Raw genomic sequence first — 23,425 nt, 5'->3', positions numbered from 1 at the left:
GCTATGGCTTCACCCTCTTCATTGACCACCACCATAACCAATCTCCACTCCCTTCTTCACTTCATTCCCCACAAACTCACCTCCTCCAACTATCTAGCTTGGAGCCAACAAATCACCCTTCTGTTATCCCTACAAAATTTAACCGGCCATATCGACGGTTCCGATCCCACCCCAGCCAAAACCATTCAAATCAATGATAAACCTTCTTCCAATCCTGATTATCTATCCTAGATATCAGATGATAAAACCGTATGCCTTCTTATCCAATCCTCTTTGTCGGAAGAAGCCATGTCTGAAGTCATCGGGCTGTCCACGGCGCGCCAAATCTGGTTAGCCTTGGAAAGCGCCAAATCTTGTAGAAGGGTTCCTCCACGGTTGCAGATTTTGGTCGCAAATTCAAGACTATTTGCGACCAACTCGCAGCCATTGGTCATCCAGTTTCTGAAACGGACAAGTGTCATTGGTTTCTTTGTGGACTTGGTTCGGCCTATAAGCATTACTCCACGACCCATTGTGCTCTCGGAATCGCCTCTTTTCGCGAACTCCTAGCAAAGACTAAGAATCAAGAAACTTTCATGCAGTCGCTGCATGGACAGTAACCGCCCACAGTTGCCTTTGCAGCCCAACAATCGCGTTCTGGTAATTCTTCTCGTTCCACCTCTAGTTCCTCTAATTCTAATCGTGGTCATGGCCATGGTCTTGGTGCAGGTCGTGGTCGATCTCGTAGACCACCTCATTGTCAACTTTGTAGAACTAATGGTCACTATGCTAATACGTGCCCAAATCTTGCAAGCTTTGCCAAACAAGCTGCCCCCACCATTGATGCTAATCTAGCACATGCTTTCCATGATCAGTGCCATGTCACTGACGAGGACCATCCTTACTGGACTGGTGATACAGGTACGTCTGCCCACATGACTCCCTTTGTTGAGGATCTTGATGAATCTTCAGCTTTATTGGGTCATGATTTTGTTCGTTTTGGTAATGGTCATACATTACAAGTAACGAATATTGGTACAAAATCACTTTCAAATAATATTCATTTAAAAAATGTTCTCGTTGCACCACATCTCACTAAGCGCCTTTTATCCATCAGCAAACTTACACATGATTCTCCTGTCGATGTTTTATTTTCTAATAATTTTTTTTTCATATTCAGGATCGAAAAACCAAGGCGATCCTAGCCAAGGGCACATGTGAAATGGTCTCTATGTTCTTCGAGAAGGAAATCATGCCTTCATTGCTTCCTACTCGACTCCTCATCTAAAAGCCTCCTATGAAAAGTGGCATGACCGCCTTGGACACATGTCTTTTGATATTATTTCTAGACTTCATAAACATGGTTTTTTGTTTGTTACTTCATCATTGCCAAAACCTAATGTTTGCTCTTCTTGTCAATTGTCTAAATCTCATCGTGTGCCATTTACTTTAAACTCTAAACGATCTATGTGTGCTTTAGATTTAGTGCATTGTGATTTATGGGGTCCATCGCCTGTTACCTCATCTAGTGGTTATCGATTTTATGCCATTTTCGTTGATGATCACTCTCGCTTTACATGGTTTTATCCACTTAAGCACACATCAGATTTTTTATGAAACATCGTTAATTTTTGCGCCGTTTGTTCAAAATCAATTATCATGTAAAATTAAGGTGTTTCAAAGTGATGGTGGAACTGAGTTTACTAACAATCATGTGCAAAAATTTTTCCATGAACAAGGCATTCATCATCAAATGTCTTGTCCTCACACCCATAAACAAAATGGTCGTGCTGAACGAAAACATCGACACATAACCGAAACAGGTCTTGCTATACTTTTTAACTCTCATGCTCCCGCCACCCTGTGGTCAGATGCTTTTGCATCCGCCACCTTCATCATCAGTCATCTACCTTCCTCGGTAATCAATTTCAAATCTCCATATGAAGTCTTATATGGCCGTTGTCCAACGTACTCCAACCTTCGCGTTTTTGGTTGCCGTGTCTTTCCCTACTTACGGGATTATGCCAAGCACAAACTCTCACCTCGCAGTGCTGAATGCATCTTTATTGGCTACGATACTGAATATAAGGGTTATCGGTGCTTGGATTATACTACTCAACGAGTTTACACTACTCATCATGCACAATTCGATGAGGATAATTTTCCTTTCAGTGCTAATGTTTCGCCTGTTGATACGACCAAATTAGTCTTCTCAAACTTTGATGAAACTTTGCAAACCCTTACCCAACCCACCATTCCTTCCCAAACCTATTGTTCCCACTAACCATCAACACCCAACCACCCCCTATGTCCTATGTGCTCCACCCAACCCATTTTCCATTCCCCAACTTCGGCCCAAACCATCCCACCAACACTTCAGCCCACACTCACCCAGAAACCCTTTCGGCCCACTCTACTCCATCACCGCCCACATCTCCTCAGCCCAACCCGCACCCCTTACCTTCTTCGGCCCAATCTTCCAACTTTCATTCTGCGCCTCATAATATACCGGCTCCTCAATCCTCTACCAGTATCCTCGGCCGTCATCCGAACACTAACCCAAACCCTGAGGACGGTTCATCTGTTGAGCCGATACCTACTCATCCTATGAGGACTCGATCAAAAAATGGAATTTACAAACCCAAATATTATGCTAATCTGTGTTTGTTTTCAGGTCCTTTACATTATGCTTTACTTGCAACACAGGATCCTCGTGGTTACAAATCTGCGGCGAAACATTCTAAGTGGGTAAAAGCTATGGAGGAAGAGCTTCATGCTCTACAACAAAATAATACTTGGGTTCTAGTTCCTCGTTCACAGGATGCAAATATTGTTGGCTCGAAATGGGTTTATCGTACCAAATACAAAGCAGATGGTTCTATAGATCGATACAAGGCTCTTCTTGTTGCTCAAGGTTTCACTCAGGTTCTCGGTATTGATTTCTCGCATACTTTCAGTCTCGTTGTGAAGGCATCTACTGTTCTTGTTGCTCAAGGTTTCATGCCTGGTTTCAGCGACTGAGTAATTTCTTACTCAACAATGTTTTTCTCTGCAGCAAGGCCGATACTTGTTTATTCGTCTACAAAAAAGGCGCCTTTGTTGTCTATCTTTTAGTTTATGTGGATGATATCATCGTCACTGGCAGTGATCCTTAGCTTGTTCAGTCGTTCATTACTAGATTGCACAAAGAGTTTTCAGTTAAAAAAGATCTGGGTGTATTGGGATATTTTCTAGGGCTTGAAGTCACATATTCTGACACAGGTATTTTCCTAAGTTAAGCGAAATATGCCCATGATATTCTAGCTCATGCAGGTTTAATAGATTCCAAGCCGGTTGACACCCCTCTTTCTACTGTTGACACCTTTCACAGTAAAGGTGATCCTTTTCATGATCCCACGCTTTACTGGTCCTTAGTTGGTGCTCTACAATATCTCACCATAACTCGTCCGGATCTTTCTTATGCTGTCAATCAGGCAAGTCAACATCTGCAGTCTCCTACCATCTCTCACTTTCGGTCGGTTAAGCGCATATTGCGATATGTTAAGGGGACGATCGCTTTCGGCTTAATTTTTTCCAAACCGATCACTACCAAATTAGTTGGCTACTCTGATGTTGATTGGGCCAGTGTCACACCCCGATTTCCACGTGTCTCACCGGTGGGCCCGGTGGGGGATTACCGTGACGATGTTGGCAACAATATAGTCAAACCACACAATTATATAAATGCACAGCGGAAGCTTAAAGATAAATATATACTTCAACCTCTGGTGGTAATATCAAATGTATTACAGAAGTCGAATATATCCACAGCGGATCAAAATAATAATAAAATATTGTTCATTCAGATATGGCATCGAGTTCGCGAGACTATTCGTGATGCTTAGGAAGCTAATACCAGCCAATTTCGTATAGTACCTGCACTTAATCTTTTGGGGAAAAATACGTCAGTTTACACTGGTAAATACGTTCAACTGACACATTTGAAAATGTTTATTAAAATTGATTTGAATGCACAAGGCACAAACTCTTTTATAACTTGGGAAAATTATTAAAATCTTGTGAACGTTTTACATGTTCTTTTATTGCGTTCAGTAGCCCGGGTCGTGCCGGGTTAAAGATTTATAGACACACCACATTGCGTAAAACCGTAGTATAAAAACCAACGGCTACGTCTTTTAATCTAATGTCGACAATGTATACCGGGTGTACGCCTACACTGGGATGTCGATGGTCGTGGCCATTTCGTAAAATGATGCCAAGGATATCCGAGACAACGGTCATTAAACCCCCCAAAGGCTTTTAAGAAACAAAACTGTTTAAATGAGCCGATCATATTATTTAATTAACCACCTAAGCGATGGAAAAATATAATGCTCAATCAAGCGGTATTAATATACCGTAACCCAAGCCCATATAGGGGAAATAAGTTAAAGTATTTACCTTTGCAAGTATATATCCTTAGTTCGATTAAATCGCCGATAGCTTTTACCGGGGCTCCTAATCTGGAACGAAGGTTCTAATTAACCTCTTAGAATCCTAACGGGTCTTTATATTGGCCGTAGCCTAGACCGGTTGGTTCCGGAACATAAATATGGTTTAATCGCGCGAAAAGGCGAAAACCGAGAATGGAATGTGATTCTGCCCCACACAAGTTCAGAGACTTGTTTTATATGGGTTCAAGGTTCACACTCTGGATTTTGGGGTTCAAATAATATAATTTGACCCGTATCGGCTAATTTATGAAAACTAGTTTCATAAGCCGGACCGTGCGCGCAAGAGGCGAAACGGTTAACCATGAGAGTCCTACGCTTATTTCCTAAGTCAATATGCCTTAAAGAGGTTGTGGTATCAGTAGGATACCTTCCGTGACGCCCGTAACGAGTTTAAGTTAATATTACGCCCCGTAGGGGTTTTTCGGTCATTTTAAAGACTTTTAAAGGGCTTTTTCGAGTTCTACAGGAAATCTCAGTTTCCCAAACAGCTTATAAAGCTTAAAATACTTTATTTATTATTTGGAACCAGTAGCAACTGGAATCGGGTCAAAAGACCTTGTAGAACTCATGTTTTGGCCGAAAAGGGCATATTCGATATTTACCGAACCGTAGCCATAACCGCAGGTTATGAGCGAGGTAAAAATTATTAAAAATCTTTAAAATTCCCAAAATATTAATTTATAACAGTGGGTAAAAGTTTTGGTGACGAAATCTTGGTTTAGATGGGCGTTATGCTAATTGCGCCGTTTATTACAAAAGTTTATTTAAATTACGCTAATTAGCATAACTCTCATTCTAGACCTCGGATTGACGTGAAACTTTAAGGACATGCTTATAATTTAATAAGCAAGGTTATGGTCCGTTCACGTGTCCGAAATACTCGTTTTATTTTCAAAATGGCGTTACGGTCAACTTTTAGGCGATTAACGGAAACACGTAAAAGACTCGGATAACTCATGAACCGATCACAGAGGTTTATACCATCATGTAACCTGGTCCTAAGAGAGTCCTAAGGTATGTCTATACCTCACTAAAATGGGTCAGAACTGAAGTCAATGCAAAAGTCAAACTTTTGCGACATTCGGCTCCGAACCGGTTCAATATAGCAAATGATCGATTCAAACGAGCGCAAACAAGTTTATATACTTAATATCATATTTTATGAGTGTCAAAACAGGTTTCTTAGTATGTACATTACAGATTATGCGTAAATCGCTAAAATAGCTTTCTGTTGACTTTTTAAGTGCACGTTTGACTCGATATTTGACATAGTTAGAGTGGTGATCAGGGGGAACCCTTTTAGAGGTTTATTACCCACATAAATACCAACTCAAAACCACTTTTGATTCGTCATAAGACTGAACCACTTGCAAGTTATTGTAATGACAACCGTTAGTTACGACGGTTGTGTTTATAAGCTATAACTATGGAAATGCAAGACCCTATTGATTGTGAACGACTTACAGAAGTTGTTTCTTGCTTATAGAGCAGAGATGGATGCTTAGGAGCTCTTAGAATGATCAGAGATGTGTGTTTGAGGTGTGGTGAACATATGCTCACAAGTATGTTATTTATAGCCAAAGAAAGCACCTAAGATCATCACAACTCAGTCTACATTTGATCATGGATCATGGGCAGGTGTCCCTAAGTGATATGGGTCAAGTGTAGGGTGCCCATGCCTCATTCATTAGTGTTTTGATCGTTCAAAGGCTCCAAAAGGCAAGTAGTTACAACTTTCTGCATCTGGGCGTTTTACGCGGCCCGCATGGGAGTTCCATGCTTGTTTAATGCGGGTCGCCTGGGATTCAAATAACAGGCGCGTAAAACAGGAGGCTCGCGGCCCGCCTACACTTAGGCTATTACTTAACGCGGGTCGCGAGAGGCTTGGTTTCCAGAAATTTTAAATCTTTTGAAATGATTATCAGAATAGGGTAATTAATAACGAAATCTTTCGTAATGATTTACCTGACCTTTCGGGTTTGAAGGGGTAACTTTGCGGTTTGGCCCTCGGTTAATTACAACTAAGGACCTCGTGTTATTTACCCGCGTTATTAAATCCCCGGTTAGTTTATTAATTATTCAGAAAGACTTAACTTTCATTATTGACGCTTTTAACCCTTCTTCTACGAATTCGATCGTAACTTTCTCGTTTCATAACGAAACTTCGCGAAATTTATATATTATATTTTAGTGAGTGTATAATACCGTTACAAAGCCTTGGGAACGTCAAAGGGTCATTCAGAGGTATAATTAAACATGTTGACACGGTTAACCCCTGTAGCTTGTAATCTCTCACTTTCTTTCGCGTTTCGCTTCTGTACGATCTATGATTTATTCGTTTGAAGGTTCAAGCATTATTTAGGGTTACTATACAGTATATTTACCCTTGTTGACATTTATAACCCTCGAATTTACATACTTTCAAGGTTTGTCAAAATTAGTCCTTTATTTATGATAGATGCCACGTGTAATCAAATGACACGTGTTAACACATCATTGGACACAAAATTTCGAGGTGTTACATCCTCACCCCCTTAAAATAAATCTCGACCCGAGATTTACTCAAATAAATAGGGGTACTTTTCTTTCATTGTGTCTTCGACTTCCCACGTATATTCGGGACCTCTACGAGCATCCCATTTGACCTTTACAATCGGTACGTGCTTTCTTCGAAGTTTCTTCACCTGTCGATCCTCAATCGACAAAGGTTTTTCTATGAACTTCAAGCTCTCATCTATATGCACATCTGTGTGTGGAATCACCAATGATTCATCGGCGAAGCACTTTTTGAGATTGCAGATGTGGAACACGTTGTGAATTCCATTGAGCTCTTCAGGCAAGTTCAACTTATAGGCAACTGATCCGATACGTTCAATGACCTCAAAAGGTCCTATGTATCTCGGACTCAGCTTGCCCTTCTTGCCGAAACGCATCACCCCCTTCCAGGGTGACACCTTAAGTAATACCTTTTCACCCACTTCGAAGTGAAAATCCTTACGCTTTGGATCAGCGTAGCTCTTCTGCCTATCGCGGGCAGCCTTGAGACGTTCCCGGATCTGGACAATCTTGTACGTCGTCTGGAAAACTATCTCTGGTCCTGATAATTGGACCTCTCCTACTTCCGCCCAACAAACAGGCGATCTACATTTCCTACCGTATAATGCCTCGAAGGGCGCAGCCTTTATGCTGGTGTGGTAGCTATTGTTGTAGGAGAATTCGATCAGGGGTAGATTCTTATCCCAGTTACCACCTAAATCGATCGCACATGCACGAAGCATGTCTTCAAGCGTTTGGATAGTACGCTCACTTTGACCGTCCGTCTGTGGGTGGTAAGCCGTACTAAAGTTTAAACGCGTGCCCAAAGATTGCTGGAAACTTTTCCAGAAATGAGACGTGTATCTAGTATCCCTGTCGGAGATAATAGACACAGGTATGCCGTGTAAGGCTACAATCTTATCTACATAAAGTTGGGCTAACATATCGGAGCTATACGTCTCCTTGATGGGTAGAAAATGAGCTGATTTAGTCAGCCTATCGACTATGACCCATATTGTATCGTTTCCTTTCCTGGTTTTGGGTAACTTGGTTATGAAGTCCATAGTTACGCATTCCCACTTCCACTCGGGAAGTTCAGGCTGTTGCAGCAAGCCAGACGGCTTTTGGTGCTCGGCTTTGACTTGAGCACAAGTCAAGCACTTTGCTACATGGGCGGCTACAGACTTTTTCAAGCCTATCCACCAATAATTTGCCTTTAAATCTTGATACATCTTGTCCGCACCAGGATGGACTGAATATCTGGAACTATGGGCTTCCTGGAGGATAACATCTCGTAGTCCTCCATAAATTGGAACCCATATACGTCCGTTCAATCTAAGGATTCCATCCTTGCTAAGAGTCAACTGCTCCTCAGTTACTCCCAGCTTTTCATTAGGATAATTAGCTTCCAACACAGCCTCTCGCTGTGCAGCTAATATCCTCTCAATCAAATTGTTCTTGACTTCAATGCTCTTGGCATTGATTCGAATAGGTTTTACCCTTTCTTTCCTGCTTAAGGCATCAGCGACCACATTCGCTTTGCCGGGATGGTACCTGATTTCGCAATCATAGTCATTCAAGGTTTCCATCCAACGGCGCTGCCTCATGTTCAACTCCTTCTGGTTGAACAGGTGCTGGAGGCTTTTGTGATCAGAATAAATCATAAATTTAATACCATAGAGGTAATGCCTCCATAATTTCAGTGCAAATACAACGGCACCCAACTCCAAATCATGGGTGGTGTAATTCTTTTCGTGCACTTTTAATTGCCTTGAACCATAGGCAATCACCTTGCCCTTCTGCATAAGCACACACCCCATGCCCGTGTGTGATGCATCGCAGTAAACTACGAATTCATCTGTACCTTCTGGTAATGTCAGCACAGGTGCGTTGCTTAGCTTTTGCTTCAGTATTTCGAAGGACTCTTGCTGCTTTGGGCCCCAAATGTACTTTTCTTTCTTCTTGGTCAAGGAAGTCAAGGGCGCAGCAATCCTCGAAAAATTCTCAATAAATCTCCTGTAGTAACCTGCCAATCCCAGGAAACTACGAATTTCGGTAGGTGTCTTTGGCTCTTGCCAGTTCATGACTGCCTCTACCTTAGCGGGATCCACTTGGATACCACGCTCACTTACAACGTGACCTAGAAACTGAACCTCTCTTAGCCAGAATTCACATTTCGAGAATTTGGCGTAGAGCTTCTCACGCTGTAATAATTCGAGAATACAACGGAGGTGCTTCTCGTGGTCAGCTTGGTTCTTGGAATATATAAGGATATCGTCGATGAAGACTATGACAAATTTGTCCAGATACGGCTTGCAAACGCGATTCATGAGATCCATGAACGCAGCCGGTGCATTTGTGAGCCCAAAAGGCATCACCAGGAACTCGTAATGACCGTAGCGAGTCCTAAATGCTGTCTTATGTACATCCTCATCTCTGAACCTTAGCTGATGATAGCCCGACCTCAAGTCGATCTTTGAGAAATAGCTTGCTCCTTGCAGCTGATCGAACAGATCATCGATCCGTGGCAAAGGATATCTATTCTTTATGGTAACTTTGTTCAGCTCACGGTAATCAATGCACAACCGCATTGATCCGTCCTTCTTCTTTACAAACAGGACAAGAGCTCCCCAGGGGGATGAACTAGGTCTGATAAAACCTTTCGCCAGCAGTTCATCCAACTGGGTCCTCAGTTCTTTCATTTCCGTCGGAGCTAATCTGTAAGGTGCTCTTGCTATCGGAGCCGCTCCAGGAATGATGTCTATTCTGAACTCCACTTGTCTATCTGGTGGCAAACCAGGTAGTTCTTCGGGAAAAACTTCGGGGTATTCAGAAATGACAGGAAGATCCTCTATTTTCGGCTTAGGTTCTTCAATTATAACCTGAGCCATGTACATTACACAGCCTCTGTTCAAACACCTAGAAGCTTTCAGCATAGATACGTCTTCGGGCAATCCGTACTGCGTATCTCCTCGAATGGTAAGCGATTCACCACTCGGAGTCTTTAGCACTATATGCCTCTTGCCGCAAATGATTTGTGCCTGATTACGGGATAACCAGTCCATGCCTAGGACTATGTCGAAACCCGCTAGTTTGAAGGGAAGTAGAGATAGAGGAAAAGAATGGTTCTTAATGGATATTTCACATCCCTCTAAGACAGTGGAGACGGTTTCTATCGTGCCGTCTGCTAACTCTACTTCGTATTTCGCATCAAGGGTTTTGATAGGCATATTTAGTAGTTGGCAAAATTTCTGGTCTACAAAGGATTTATCAGCGCCAGAATCGAATAGTACTCTTGCAAATATATTATTTACGAGAAAAGTACCTGTAAGCACGTTGTCGTTCTGGACCGCTTCCTTTGCATCCATGCGAAAAACTCTCGCATTTGACTTCTTGGTCTCTTCCGCCTTCTTGGCATACTTAGCGCAGTTACTCTTGATATGCCCCTTTTCGTTACAACCATAGCAGGTTGCATCCTTGATCTTTTTGCATTCCACAGTCTTATGATCCTTGGACTTGCATAGTCCACAGGAAGGAGTCTTTGATTGCGACTGTGAGTTCGATGCAAATCTACATTTCCCAGAGTGGGGTTTCTTGCAGATTTTGCAGTTGGGCCTTTCACCAGCTTGCCCATCTTTCTTTGCCTCCGACCCCTTTTTACCATCACCGTTTCCACGGTGCTTTTTCCCTGACCTCCGCGAGGTATCATCCTCACGTTTCCTCTTCTCAGCCTCCTTGCTCCTTAGTGTCCTCAGACGGACAGCGTCTAAGGTGAGAGACAAGGAGAGGTCAGTAACTGACCTGAAGGTCGTCGGCCGAGAGGCCTTTACACTCGCCTTTATCGCGGGCTCCAAGCCCCCAATGAAACGGGAAATTCTTCGAGGTTCTGGGGTCACAAGGTATGGGACCAGACGAGACATTGTATTGAAACTCGTCAAATATGCCTGGCAGTCCAGGTTCGTCATCACCAGTGACACAAAGTCAGCCTCGATCTTCTCCACCTCATGCTGAGGGCAGTAGTTTTCCTTAATGAGAGCAATAAATTCCTCCCATGTCATCTTGTAAAAAGCAGACTTACCAGATGCCTGCACCAACGCCCTCCACCATGCCAGGGCCTCGCCCTTAAATGACTGGGACACATACTTCACCACATCCCTCTCTGCACACCCGCTGATGTCCACAATAGTGTCCATCTCATCTAGCCAGGTGATACAATCCACAACACCTTTCTCCCCTGTAAATTCCCGGGGCTTACAAGATACAAAGTATTTGTAGGTGCAACCCTTAGCATTTGATACATCAGTATATTCTCTATCGCGATGAACGCTGTTCTCAGTGGACGAGTGTTTGTCGTCATCTTTCTTGGGTTGAGAGGGTGGTTTGGAGTGTGTCTTTGGTTTAGAGGGTGGTTTTGACACGGTTCTGCCTTGGGACTCAGTATATTGACGATCAAGAGCTGCCTGAACAGCATTGTCAATCAGAGCCTTCAGTTGTGCGCCTGTCAAATGCACTGGCGTATTGTCGTAGTCATCTTCATTAGTATGGCTATTCTCTCCGTTGGGATCCGCCATTGTAACTTGAATCTGTTACAGAAGATAACAAAATTTTATTCAGGAGATTATTATATAATTGTCTTTTATGACAATTTGTCAACCATGGTACAGAGACCATATTTGGTTAACTTATTATTTCATTACATATTAGGATTTGAATATATCCTATTTCAGCTATATAAATAGTATTGGCGGCATAAAGCCTAATCACGAGGATGTTTTATAATTTTAGCCGAGATTTCTGAGAATCAAAGGCATAGAGATTTGAATCGTAGTTCTTTTATCTCTTTCTGACAGGGAGTCATAGACCACCACTGCCTTTTGTCGTTATAAGACAATTATTACGGCCCATAGGCACTACACCTCTAATGGATGTTTTAATATGGTTGGCCCGTAGGCACTACATCTCTAATGGATGTTTTAATAAGGTTGGCCCGTAGGCACTACATCACTAATGGATGTTTTTATAATACTGGCCCGTAGGCACTACATCACTAATGGATGTTTTAATAATATTGGCCCGTAGGCACTACATCACTAATGGATGTTTTAATAAGATTGATCACCTTCATTGGTGATTTAACCCACGATTTATAAATCATTTAGTTGGGTTTTGAAATCCTTAAAGGATTATTGTATAAGAATGACGTGCGTGATTTTAACGATTCACATCTGCCATGATTGTTAACATGCGTACAGAGGTTAACAGGGAATCAGAATCTTTTTAATTAGGTCGTACCATCTTGACTGGATCTTAAAAGACACCAAGTTAGGTTTCACCTTTTAAGATTCTTTATCTAGGCAGATCAATATAAAAGGAATGGTTTTGATTTATTTTATACATATTAAAACAAAACTCATAACATACATTCCATAATCTCAAATACAATTACATATTGCCCTAAACGGGTCTTTCAAATAGTACATACCTCCTTAGAGGTATAAAATAAGTGACAAGTCCACGCAGGGACTAACATAAGATTAAATGTCCATGCAAGGACTTAAAAGATAAGTCCACGTAGGGACTGAAATACGATAAGTGTCCACGCAGGGACTTATTTCAAAATAGAAATTACATTAGTACAACTATTAAGGGCTAGTGGTCACGTTTCTTCTTTTTGCCCTTTAGTAGGTTTGCTAAGCCTTTGAGAAATCCTTGGTGGCTCTTTTTCTCTTCTTCGAACTCTCTCTCCACACGATCTAGTCGATGGAGTATCTCTTCTTGTTCAGGAGGAGAGAATCGTGGTTGTGGCACGTGTTGCGGAGCTGGGGGTCTGGGAGGTATTGGATACCCATGAGCTGAGTAGTCCGGTGGTCCCATGTTCCCATGAGCTCCGTCAGGGTAGCGCGCATTATATCTAGCCGACACCACATATGGGTCGCGTTCATAATTGTAGTTGTATTGTGCTTGTGACGGTTCGAACGGGTTGTAAGCCGTTGGACCCGTGTAAGCAGGTATGGGTTGGTCATACCCAAATGGTGGCGAATTTGGTGCAGCTGGTGCGGAGTTCGCCTCCTGTATAGGACTTGAAGGTCCTTCTTCTTGTAGTGGCGGATAGTGGCTACTACTAGAGTGTCGAGGGGTGCTGAAGTGGATACCCCCTCCTCCTCGTGTGGACATACGAGCATTCGTCCTTCTACGCCTTGGTGGATCAGGTATTACTGGTTGCGCCGGTGGCGGAGGTGGTGGCGTAACTGCCTCAAAGCGTGAATCCTCAGAGGGATCCTGTGGATGTCGCGGTTGTTGAGATGTCTGTTAAGGTGGCGTGTAGTACCACTCATGTCGGTCAAACAACGCTTGGAAACTGTCTGGCCCCTGATAGGGTGTGCCATGGAAGGATGACCCATCAGAGACTTCTATCGGATGCGTGGGCGTACCACGAGCAGGTTCAGTTGAATCAGTATCTTCATCCATATGGTCCTCGGAGAAATGATCTTGTGGCCCTAATGGAACAAAGCCTGAAGGTTCCTGTATGTAGTCAGCCGGATTAAACTGACCTATGTAGTATGGAGTAGGGTCGTCGTAATTTCGGTGCGATACCGAACGTTGTAGAGGTATGAAGGAAGGTTGTGGGTTGTTGGGATCATTCTCTGAGTTTGGCCCAAAGGAGTGCCGATAAGATGGCGTCGAGCTGTGCGAGGTGGAATGCCTCGCGGGTTCGTAGAGATCTCTTCGTCGTTGTGGTTCTTCGCTCCTTGTCATCGAAGGATGTCTTGTACCTGATGGTCCAGCTTCGTTATCGTGATGTGTCACGACATCTCCTCTGCCTCTTCTTCCCCTTCCTCTTCCTCGGAATATAACAGGTGGCATTTTCCTGCTTTATAAAACTTTAAAATTCCAATAATAAAAGAAAAAGACAAAATTGGAATAACAATTCGAATTTGTCCTAAGTTCTTGTCTAGACTCAAGTATGTGCAATTGTGTCATTGAGATTAAACACAATAGGATAGTGTTTAATTCACTCAATGTTGGGCTCTGATACCAACCTGTCACACCCCGATTTCCACGTGTCTCACCGGTGGGCCCGGTGGGGGATTACCGTGACGATGTTGGCAACAATATAGTCAAACCACACAATTATATAAATGCACAGCGGAAGCTTAAAGATAAATATATACTTCAACCTCTGGTGGTAATATCAAATGTATTACAGAAGTCGAATATATCCACAGCGGATCAAAATAATAATAAAATATTGTTCATTCAGATATGGCATCGAGTTCGCGAGACTATTCGTGATGCTTAGGAAGCTAATACCAGCCAATTTCGTATAGTACCTGCACTTAATCTTTTGGGGAAAAATACGTCAGTTTACACTGGTAAATACGTTCAACTGACACATTTGAAAATGTTTATTAAAATTGATTTGAATGCACAAGGCACAAACTCTTTTATAACTTGGGAAAATTATTAAAATCTTGTGAACGTTTTACATGTTCTTTTATTGCGTTCAGTAGCCCGGGTCGTGCCGGGTTAAAGATTTATAGACACACCACATTGCGTAAAACCGTAGTATAAAAACCAACGGCTACGTCTTTTAATCTAATGTCGACAATGTATACCGGGTGTACGCCTACACCGGGATGTCGATGGTCGTGGCCATTTCGTAAAATGATGCCAAGGATATCCGGGACAACGGTCATTAAACCCCCCAAAGGCTTTTAAGAAACAAAACTGTTTAAATGAGCCGATCATATTATTTAATTAACCACCTAAGATGGAAAAATATAATGCTCAATCAAGCGGTATTAATATACCGTAACCCAAGCCCATATAGGGGAAATAAGTTAAAGTATTTACCTTTGCAAGTATATATCCTTAGTTCGATTAAATCGCCGATAGCTTTTACCGGGGCTCCTAATCTGGAACGAAGGTTCTAATTAACCTCTTAGAATCCTAACGGGTCTTTATATTGGCCGTAGCCTAGACCGGTTGGTTCCGGAACATAAATATGGTTTAATCGCGCGAAAAGGCGAAAACCGAGAATGGAATGTGATTCTGCCCCACACAAGTTCAGAGACTTGTTTTATATGGGTTCAAGGTTCACACTCTGGATTTTGGGGTTCAAATAATATAATTTGACCCGTATCGGCTAATTTATGAAAACTAGTTTCATAAGCCGGACCGTGCGCGCAAGAGGCGAAACGGTTAACCATGAGAGTCCTACGCTTATTTCCTAAGTCAATATGCCTTGAAAAGGTTGTGGTATCAGTAGGATACCTTCCGTGACGCCCGTAACGAGTTTAAGTTAATATTACGCCCCGTAGGGGTTTTTCGGTCATTTTAAAGACTTTTAAAGGGCTTTTTCGAGTTCTACAGGAAATCTCAGTTTCCCAAACAGCTTAAAAAGCTTAAAATACTTTATTTATTATTTGGAACCAGTAGCAACTGGAATCGGGTCAAAAGACCTTGTAGAACTCATGTTTTGGCCGAAAAGGGCATATTCGGTATTTACCGAACCGTAGCCATAACCGCAGGTTATGAGCGAGGTAAAAATTATTAAAAATCTTTAAAATTCCCAAAATATTAATTTATAACAGTGGGTAAAAGTTTTGGTGACGAAATCTTGGTTTAGATGGGCGTTATGCTAATTGAGCCGTTTATTACAAAAGTTTATTTAAATTACGCTAATTAGCATAACTCTCATTCTAGACCTCGGATTGACGTGAAACTTTAAGGACATGCTTATAATTTAATAAGCAAGGTTATGGTCCGTTCACGTGTCCGAAATACTCGTTTTATTTTCAAAATGGCGTTACGGTCAACTTTTAGGCGATTAACGGAAACACGTAAAAGACTCGGATAACTCATGAACCGATCACAGAGGTTTATACCATCATATAACCTGGTCCTAAGAGAGTCCTAAGGTATGTCTATACCTCACTAAAACGGGTCAGAACTGAAGTCAATGCAAAAGTCAAACTTTTGCGACATTCGGCTCTGAACCGGTTCAATATAGCAAATGATCGATTCAAACGAGCGCAAACAAGTTTATATACTTAATATCATATTTTATGAGTGTCAAAACAGGTTTCTTAGTATGTACATTACAGATTATGCGTAAATCGCTAAAATAGCTTTCTGTTGACTTTTTAAGTGCACGTTTGACTCGATATTTGACATAGTTAGAGTGGTGATCAGGGGGAACCCTTTTAGAGGTTTATTACCCACATAAATACCAACTCAAAACCACTTTTGATTCGTCATAAGACTGAACCACTTGAAAGTTATTGTAATGACAACCGTTAGTTACGACGGTTGTGTTTATAAGCTATAACTATGGAAATGCAAGACCCTATTGATTGTGAACGACTTACAGAAGTTGTTTCTTGCTTATAGAGCAGAGATGGATGCTTGGGAGCTCTTAGAATGATCAGAGATGTGTGTTTGAGGTGTGGTGAACATATGCTCACAAGTATGCTATTTATAGCCAAATAAAGCACCTAAGATCATCACAACTCAGTCTACATTTGATCATGGATCATGGGCAGGTGTCCCTAAGTGATATGGGTCAAGTGTAGGGTGCCCATGCCTCATTCATTAGTGTTTTGATCGTTCAAAGGCTCCAAAAGGCAAGTAGTTACAACTTTCTGCATCTGGGCGTTTTACGCGGCCCGCATGGGAGTTCCATGCTTGTTTAATGCGGGTCGCCTGGGATTCAAATAACAGGCGCGTAAAACAGGAGGCTCGCGGCCCGCCTACACTTAGGCTATTACTTAACGCGGGTCGCGAGAGGCTTGGTTTCCAGAAATTTTAAATCTTTTGAAATGATTATCAGAATCTGGTAATTAATAACGAAATCTTTCGTAATGATTTACCTGACCTTTCGGGTTTGAAGGGGTAACTTTGCGGTTTGGCCCTCGGTTAATTACAACTAAGGACCTCGTGTTATTTCCCCGCGTTATTAAATCCCCGGTTAGTTTATTAATTATACAGAAAGACTTAACTTTCATTATTGACGCTTTTAACCCTTCTTCTACGAATTCGATCGTAACTTTCTCGTTTCATAACGAAACTTCGCGAAATTTATATATTATATTTTAGTGAGTGTATAATACCGTTACAAAGCCTTGGGAACGTCAAAGGGTCATTCAGAGGTATAATTAAACATGTTGACACGGTTAACCCCTGTAGCTTGTAATCTCTCACTTTCTTTCGCGTTTCGCTTCTGTACGATCTATGATTTATTCGTTTGAAGGTTCAAGCATTATTTAGGGTTACTATACAGTATATTTACCCTTGTTGACATTTATAACCCTCGAATTTACATACTTTCAAGGTTTGTCAAAATTAGTCCTTTATTTATGATAGATGCCACGTGTAATCAAATGACACGTGTTAACACATCATTGGACACAAAATTTCGAGGTGTTACAGCCAGATGCATTGAAACTAGAAGATCGACTTATGGTTATTCTATTTATTTTGGTGGTAATCTAGTTTCCTGGAGTGCAAAGAAACAACCCATTGTATCTCGGTCAAGTTGTGAATCTGAGTATCGTGCTATGGCCAACACTACCGCAGAGATAATTTGGCTCACTGATCTTCTACGCGAGTTGCATGCTTTACCTGAGGATCGACCTACTCTTCTTTGTGATAACAAGAGTGCAATTTTTCTAAGTCAAAATCGTGTATCACACAAGCGTGGCAAACACAGTGACATTGACTATCACTTGGTTCGTGAGCTTGTCTCCTCTGGTTAACATCACACCAAGTTTGTTCCATCCAATCTCCAGGTTGTAGACATTTTTACAAAGAGTCTTCCCAAGCCTCTCTTTGAAAAAGTTCGTGGCTTGCTCCGTGTTGGTCCTCCACCTGTTCGATTGAAGGGGGTTAATAGCCTAGCGTAAATCAAGCTACTGATTTACTGTTGGTGCACTTGTGTCTGTACTTTGTCTGTATTCGGTCACGTTATAAACGATGTCCTTGTTAGTCATGTAAGTTTGACCAAGTCAACTGTCCTCCTAGTTTGACTTGGCCAAACAGTTAGAAATATGGTTGTCTTTTGTCTGGCTCGAAGGATGCTCATCGAAGGATAATGTTGATCCTTCGATGAACTCGAAAGATGAACCTTCGATGGATGATTCGATAGATCATCCTTCGAGGTTAATGCAGATCCTTCGAAGACTTTGTAATCGATAGATGATCCTTCGATCATCTATCAGATCCTTCGGACAAGACAACCTGGGCTGGGTGTATATATACCCATGCAGTGTATGTTGATATACAGATGCACACATAGAGAGATAGAAAGTTGAGAGCATTCTGTCCGAAACACACACACACCTTGAGAGTTTGCAAAACTGATTTGTAAACATTGTACTTGTAACCGGAACCTTCATTCGTATTAATACAAGTGGTGTTAATCGGTGAACCTTTGTGTGTTTGTGTTTATACTTGTTTCATCTCGGTTTGCTTGCTAGCTTGGATTCCGCACTCGCTAGTGGGTTTGTATAACAAGGTTTAGGTTCGTCATCCTCCGAGAGGGACCTACAAGTGGTATCAGAGCCGTGGCTCTTTACCTTGTTTAAAACCGGGTTTGTTCAAGTTCTTGGTGTGTTTGGACACTTGGTTTAGCACCCGTTTTTGGTGGTTTTCTTGCATTTTTAAACTGAAAAACGCGTTCTAAACCTTTCGGGAGTGTTCAAGGTTGGGTTGGGTAACTTAAAAAAACTGTTTTTAAGTAACTAGGTGTTTTCCAGCCTTATCTCCGGTGTGTTCCGGTGACCGGACCTTCTGGATAAGGTTTGCCATTTTGGGCATATTTTATTTGAAAGTCAAAAAGTTGGTGAAAAGTCGTGTGCAGAACATCCCTTCTGCCGAAAGTTGGTACACCAACCAATCACCTTTCTCACCAACCTGTCACCTTTTTGTCAGTTGTGTCAGTGTGATCGAAGGATATCCTTCGAAGTCGAAAGACCATCTTTCGATCAAGGAAGGCTCAATAGATAATCATCTTTCGACCCATCCTTCGAAGTCAGAGATCTATCCTTCGATCCAGGGAATCTTTTCGAAAGATAGTTATTCGAAAGATAAGGATCTTTCAAATTGTGAATCTTTCGAAATAATTGCTCGAAAGATAAGGATCTTTCAAACCGTGAATCTTTCGAGATAACTGCTCGAAAGATAAGGATCTGTCAATTGTGAATCTTTCGAAGTCTTTGCTCGAAACTCAACAGTGATCTTTCGAACACTGTTGATCCTTCGAACAAATCTTGATCTTTCGAACAAGGTTGTATCTTTCAATTCTTGTCTGTTTGAATTTAACAGTTTGTGTTTGTGTAGATCTTCAATTAGTATTTCACCAAAATGAGTTGTACAAGTCCTTGGGATTGGAGTTTGGACTCACAATCTAGTCAAGAACTAACTTCTGTTGTAGCTTGGGCAAAAAGTATGTTTCCACCGCCATCAATCAGTCCAAGTCAATGGGCTTTGGTATCCAATCAGAGTCAAAGCATTCAAAATCTTTTGATTAGTGAAAGCGAAACGGGAAGCAACAATCGTCCACCGAAGTTGAACCATATGAACGACTTTCCATCATGGAAAAACCGCTTTCACACGTATGTTCAAGGGCAAAGCACCGATCTTTGGACATGTTTCATCAATGCATTCAATGCCAATCTTGAAGTTGCAACGTCCACTTCAGAAGGTTATGCTAACATGCTCGAAAATGACAAGAAGGCTTATGAATTGGAGAAAAAGGCCTTTGCTACACTTACACAAGCACTCAACAAAGATATCTATCATCAGTTCTCCTACTGCAAGACCACGAAAACATTGTGGGATGCCTTAGTTGCTAGAGGAGAAGGCAATGCAGCTACTCGAAAGTCTCGTCATGATTTGTTGAAGAAAGAGTTTGAATCGTTTCAATTTTTGGAAAACGAAACTCTAAATGATATGACAACACGGTTCTATCATCTGATTAGTGAAATGTGTGCTTATGGGGTTGTATCTACTCAACAAGACATGGTGAATAGGTTTGCTGACGCTTTACCTCCAAAATGGAGTTCCTTTATTGAGTTGTTGAAGCACACTGGAACTCTAGACACGGTTAACATCTATGAGTTCATTCAGAAGCTGGAACATAAAAATGATGAAGAAATCAGGAAAGCAAAGCGTGCTCCCGCTCCTCAGAATACAGAAATGTACCTTCCAGGATTCGATGCTTTGGCAAGATCCGCTGCAGCTCAGCAACCTAAACTACAAACTGCATTTGTGTCCAACACAAGTTCTCTTCCGTTTCCTCAATTAACTGCTGCTCCGGCTTTTGATCCGAGGTCTTACATTCCTGTCCCAACACAGCCACAAGTCCAACCTCCACAACAACAACAGCAGGCTCACTATACAAGCAATCCTCAACCTCAAAACCCTAACACAATCCGAGTCGATAATTCAAACCTTTCACACCTCAGCATTGAAGTTGCTAAGGAGCACATGGAAATTATCAATACAATGGTCAGTGCTTACTGTGGTTTGGTAGCAGGTCAGCTTGGAAACATCAACATGACCAATGAAGATTATCAACAGATCGACAAGGAAGAAATGGAGTTGATGGATATTAAGTGGGCTTTTGCAAGTGCAGTTAGAAGGGCCAAAGACTTCATGGCTCGTACTGGTAGAACTTCGTTGGAAGGAAAGAAAGATACGAAGTATGGGTTTGATATCAACGCTGTTACATGCTTTAATTGTGGTAATAAAGGGCACTTCAAACGTGAGTGCACTCGACCAACAAAACAAGGCAATCACAACCCTTTCAGAAACCAGACGAGTACTACAAATGTGAATGCCCAACAAGAAAACCGTGAAAGGAGGATGGTGGCAGTTAATAACAATCAGGGCCAGCCTGGAACTTCAAATCCCAATCGGGCTTTGGCTGCTCAAGCTGATGAGGGATGTGACTGGTCAGTGCAGTTTGGTGAAGATGATCAGAGAAGTGGAACAGCTTGTTATGCAAAGATCATCGAGCACGTTCATAAAGAAGAGTCCTCTGGAAGTGATGACAGTTCTGGTTATTCTGGAAGTTCTGATGAAGAAGGCTCTGTTTCTGGGGATAATCACTCAGAGTCTGATGTGAAGGAGGAAGGAGGTGATGATATTCAAGATCTACTGAATGAAGCTGATGAGCTTAAATGTCAGAAATCAATTCTGATTAGGAAGGCGGCTACTGCATCAAAGGAAATGGAGAAGTTATTTTCTGAAGATGGAGCTTTTTCTTTTCAAACTGCCTTTATGGCAAACTTTTCAGCCTCTTCTAGTCAGGTAAATTCTGAACCTCCTGCTCCTAGTGTTTGTAAATCATGTGCTGATATGAAGCTTGAATCAGAAAAGCTTCATAGTCATAATCAGAATTTGGTTATTGAACTGTCGAAATGCAAAGAGGCGAACATGGCTTTAACTCGGAATGAAAAAGAATTTAAATCTGTAATAGAAACATTAAAGAAAAATGTGTCCGAGGTTAACAAAGTAGTTTACCACAAGCAAGTAAGTATAAATGAATACATTAACATTGTGGAAGAAACTAAGAAGCAATTAGCCATTGCCCAATGCGAGCATGATGCGATCAAACAAAAATTGGAAAGTTATTCTAACTCCCAATTTGTGCTTGATCACATCATCGATGTTCAACAACCGAAGGGAAATCAGAAAGGCATAGGGTATAAGAAATGTCCGCCCCCCTTGATGAACAATTATACCAAGATGCCTGATGAGGAGGAAATGCCTCGGTATGAACCCAGTGTGCCTCTTGATGTTGAGGAATTTGCTGCTGGGCTAGGGTTCAAACCGGACAATTCTTCAAACACATCCTCTAAGGAACAAGAAACGTCATCATCCATGAAGCAAAGTCCTCCAATTATCGAGGACTATGAGACATCGGATGATGAATCAGAAGTGGATGTAAGTGAACAGGATAAATCACTTAACAAGATGAAAGGAGTAGTTATTCCACGAGAGAATCACATTCTTTGTGATCCTGATACTCCTGATGTCTCATCTGTTAAGAAACAAGTGATTGATTCTGTCAAAGTTGATAAGACATGTGTGTCTACTGTTAAAAGCAGTAATGTGTTGTACACATTGGTTGGAGATAATAAAATCTACTCAGATCACGTTTTTCCAATTAAAAATGTAAATCAATCTTTGATTGATAAAGTCTTTGAAGACAACACAAACAAATTTTTGGGAAAAACACTTCCGGGAATTGTGGTAACACAATGTGATCAAATTCCTAAGGCTGAGATTAGAAAACAGTTTGGTAATAAAAAATCTTCAACCACTCAACAACCTAGTGCTTCTAATGGTAAACAACCAGTCAAACGAGCTCAAAAGCATAAGGTTTCTCAGATGAAATCTGAAACGAAAGGAGCTCGATTTCAAAAGAAAGCAAAAGATGTCAAGTTCGTGTCATCCAAGGGTACTGATAAGATTGAAACTTTTGAAAACAAATCTAACACTGATTTTGTAAAACAAGTCACAATCTTAAAACGTAACAGTGATAACAATTACACTCAACGCACAAATGGGTGTGATGAAAAGGCTAGTACCTCGGGTTCCACGAGTTCGACATCTTGTGGTCAATCAAGTTCTCCAAAATTTGTTGAAAGGAGAACATGTTTTAAATGTGGAGAAATTGGGCACATTATCAAAAACTGCCCAAATGCTCCAAAGAGTAAATTTGTTGAGAAAGCTCCACCTGAAACAGTTCATCTTCAACGTCGGTCAGTTTCACCTAAACATGATAAACGAACTGTAAAAGAACAAGAAACTAAACAACGACGTAAGAACATGAAAACTGTTGAAAAAGCTTTAAAATCTGAAGTTAAAACAGTTCAAAGGGAACCAAGTGTGTCACAACCTGTAAAACCAGAATCTTCAAAAACTGGTAGGCAAAAACGAACTTGGTTACCTAAGGCGGGTGACAATTCAGGGGGAGCAGTTGTTCTTGAAAACCATCAAGAGATTGATATCACGTTTCGTGATGCTCAGGGACGACCCAAGACCACTAAGGCTTGGGTCCCCATTCTCAACTGATGTTTTTAAATGACATGTGCAGGATGTTCTAGGAGGAACTATTAATAGTCACTGGATTGTTGATAGTGGAGCATCCAGGCACATGACTGGCGACTTACAGCTCCTATACGACGTGAGAAACATTAGAGGAGGGTATGTTGCTTTTGCGGGAGACAAAGGCGGATTCATCACTGGAGAGGGAAGTATCTCAAATGGTATGGTGTGCTTCGATAAGATCAATTATGTTAAGCAAATTGATCATAATCTTCTCAGTGTGTCGCAAATCTGCGATAAAAAATTCTCTGTGCATTTTGATGATGCCGGCTGCTATGTGCTGAAACCTGGATTCAAAATTC

The sequence above is a fragment of the Helianthus annuus genome, chromosome 5 (assembly GCF_002127325.2).
Source record: "Helianthus annuus cultivar XRQ/B chromosome 5, HanXRQr2.0-SUNRISE, whole genome shotgun sequence".
Taxonomy (NCBI): Eukaryota; Viridiplantae; Streptophyta; class Magnoliopsida; order Asterales; family Asteraceae; genus Helianthus; species Helianthus annuus.
This window is presented reverse-complemented; position numbering follows the sequence as displayed.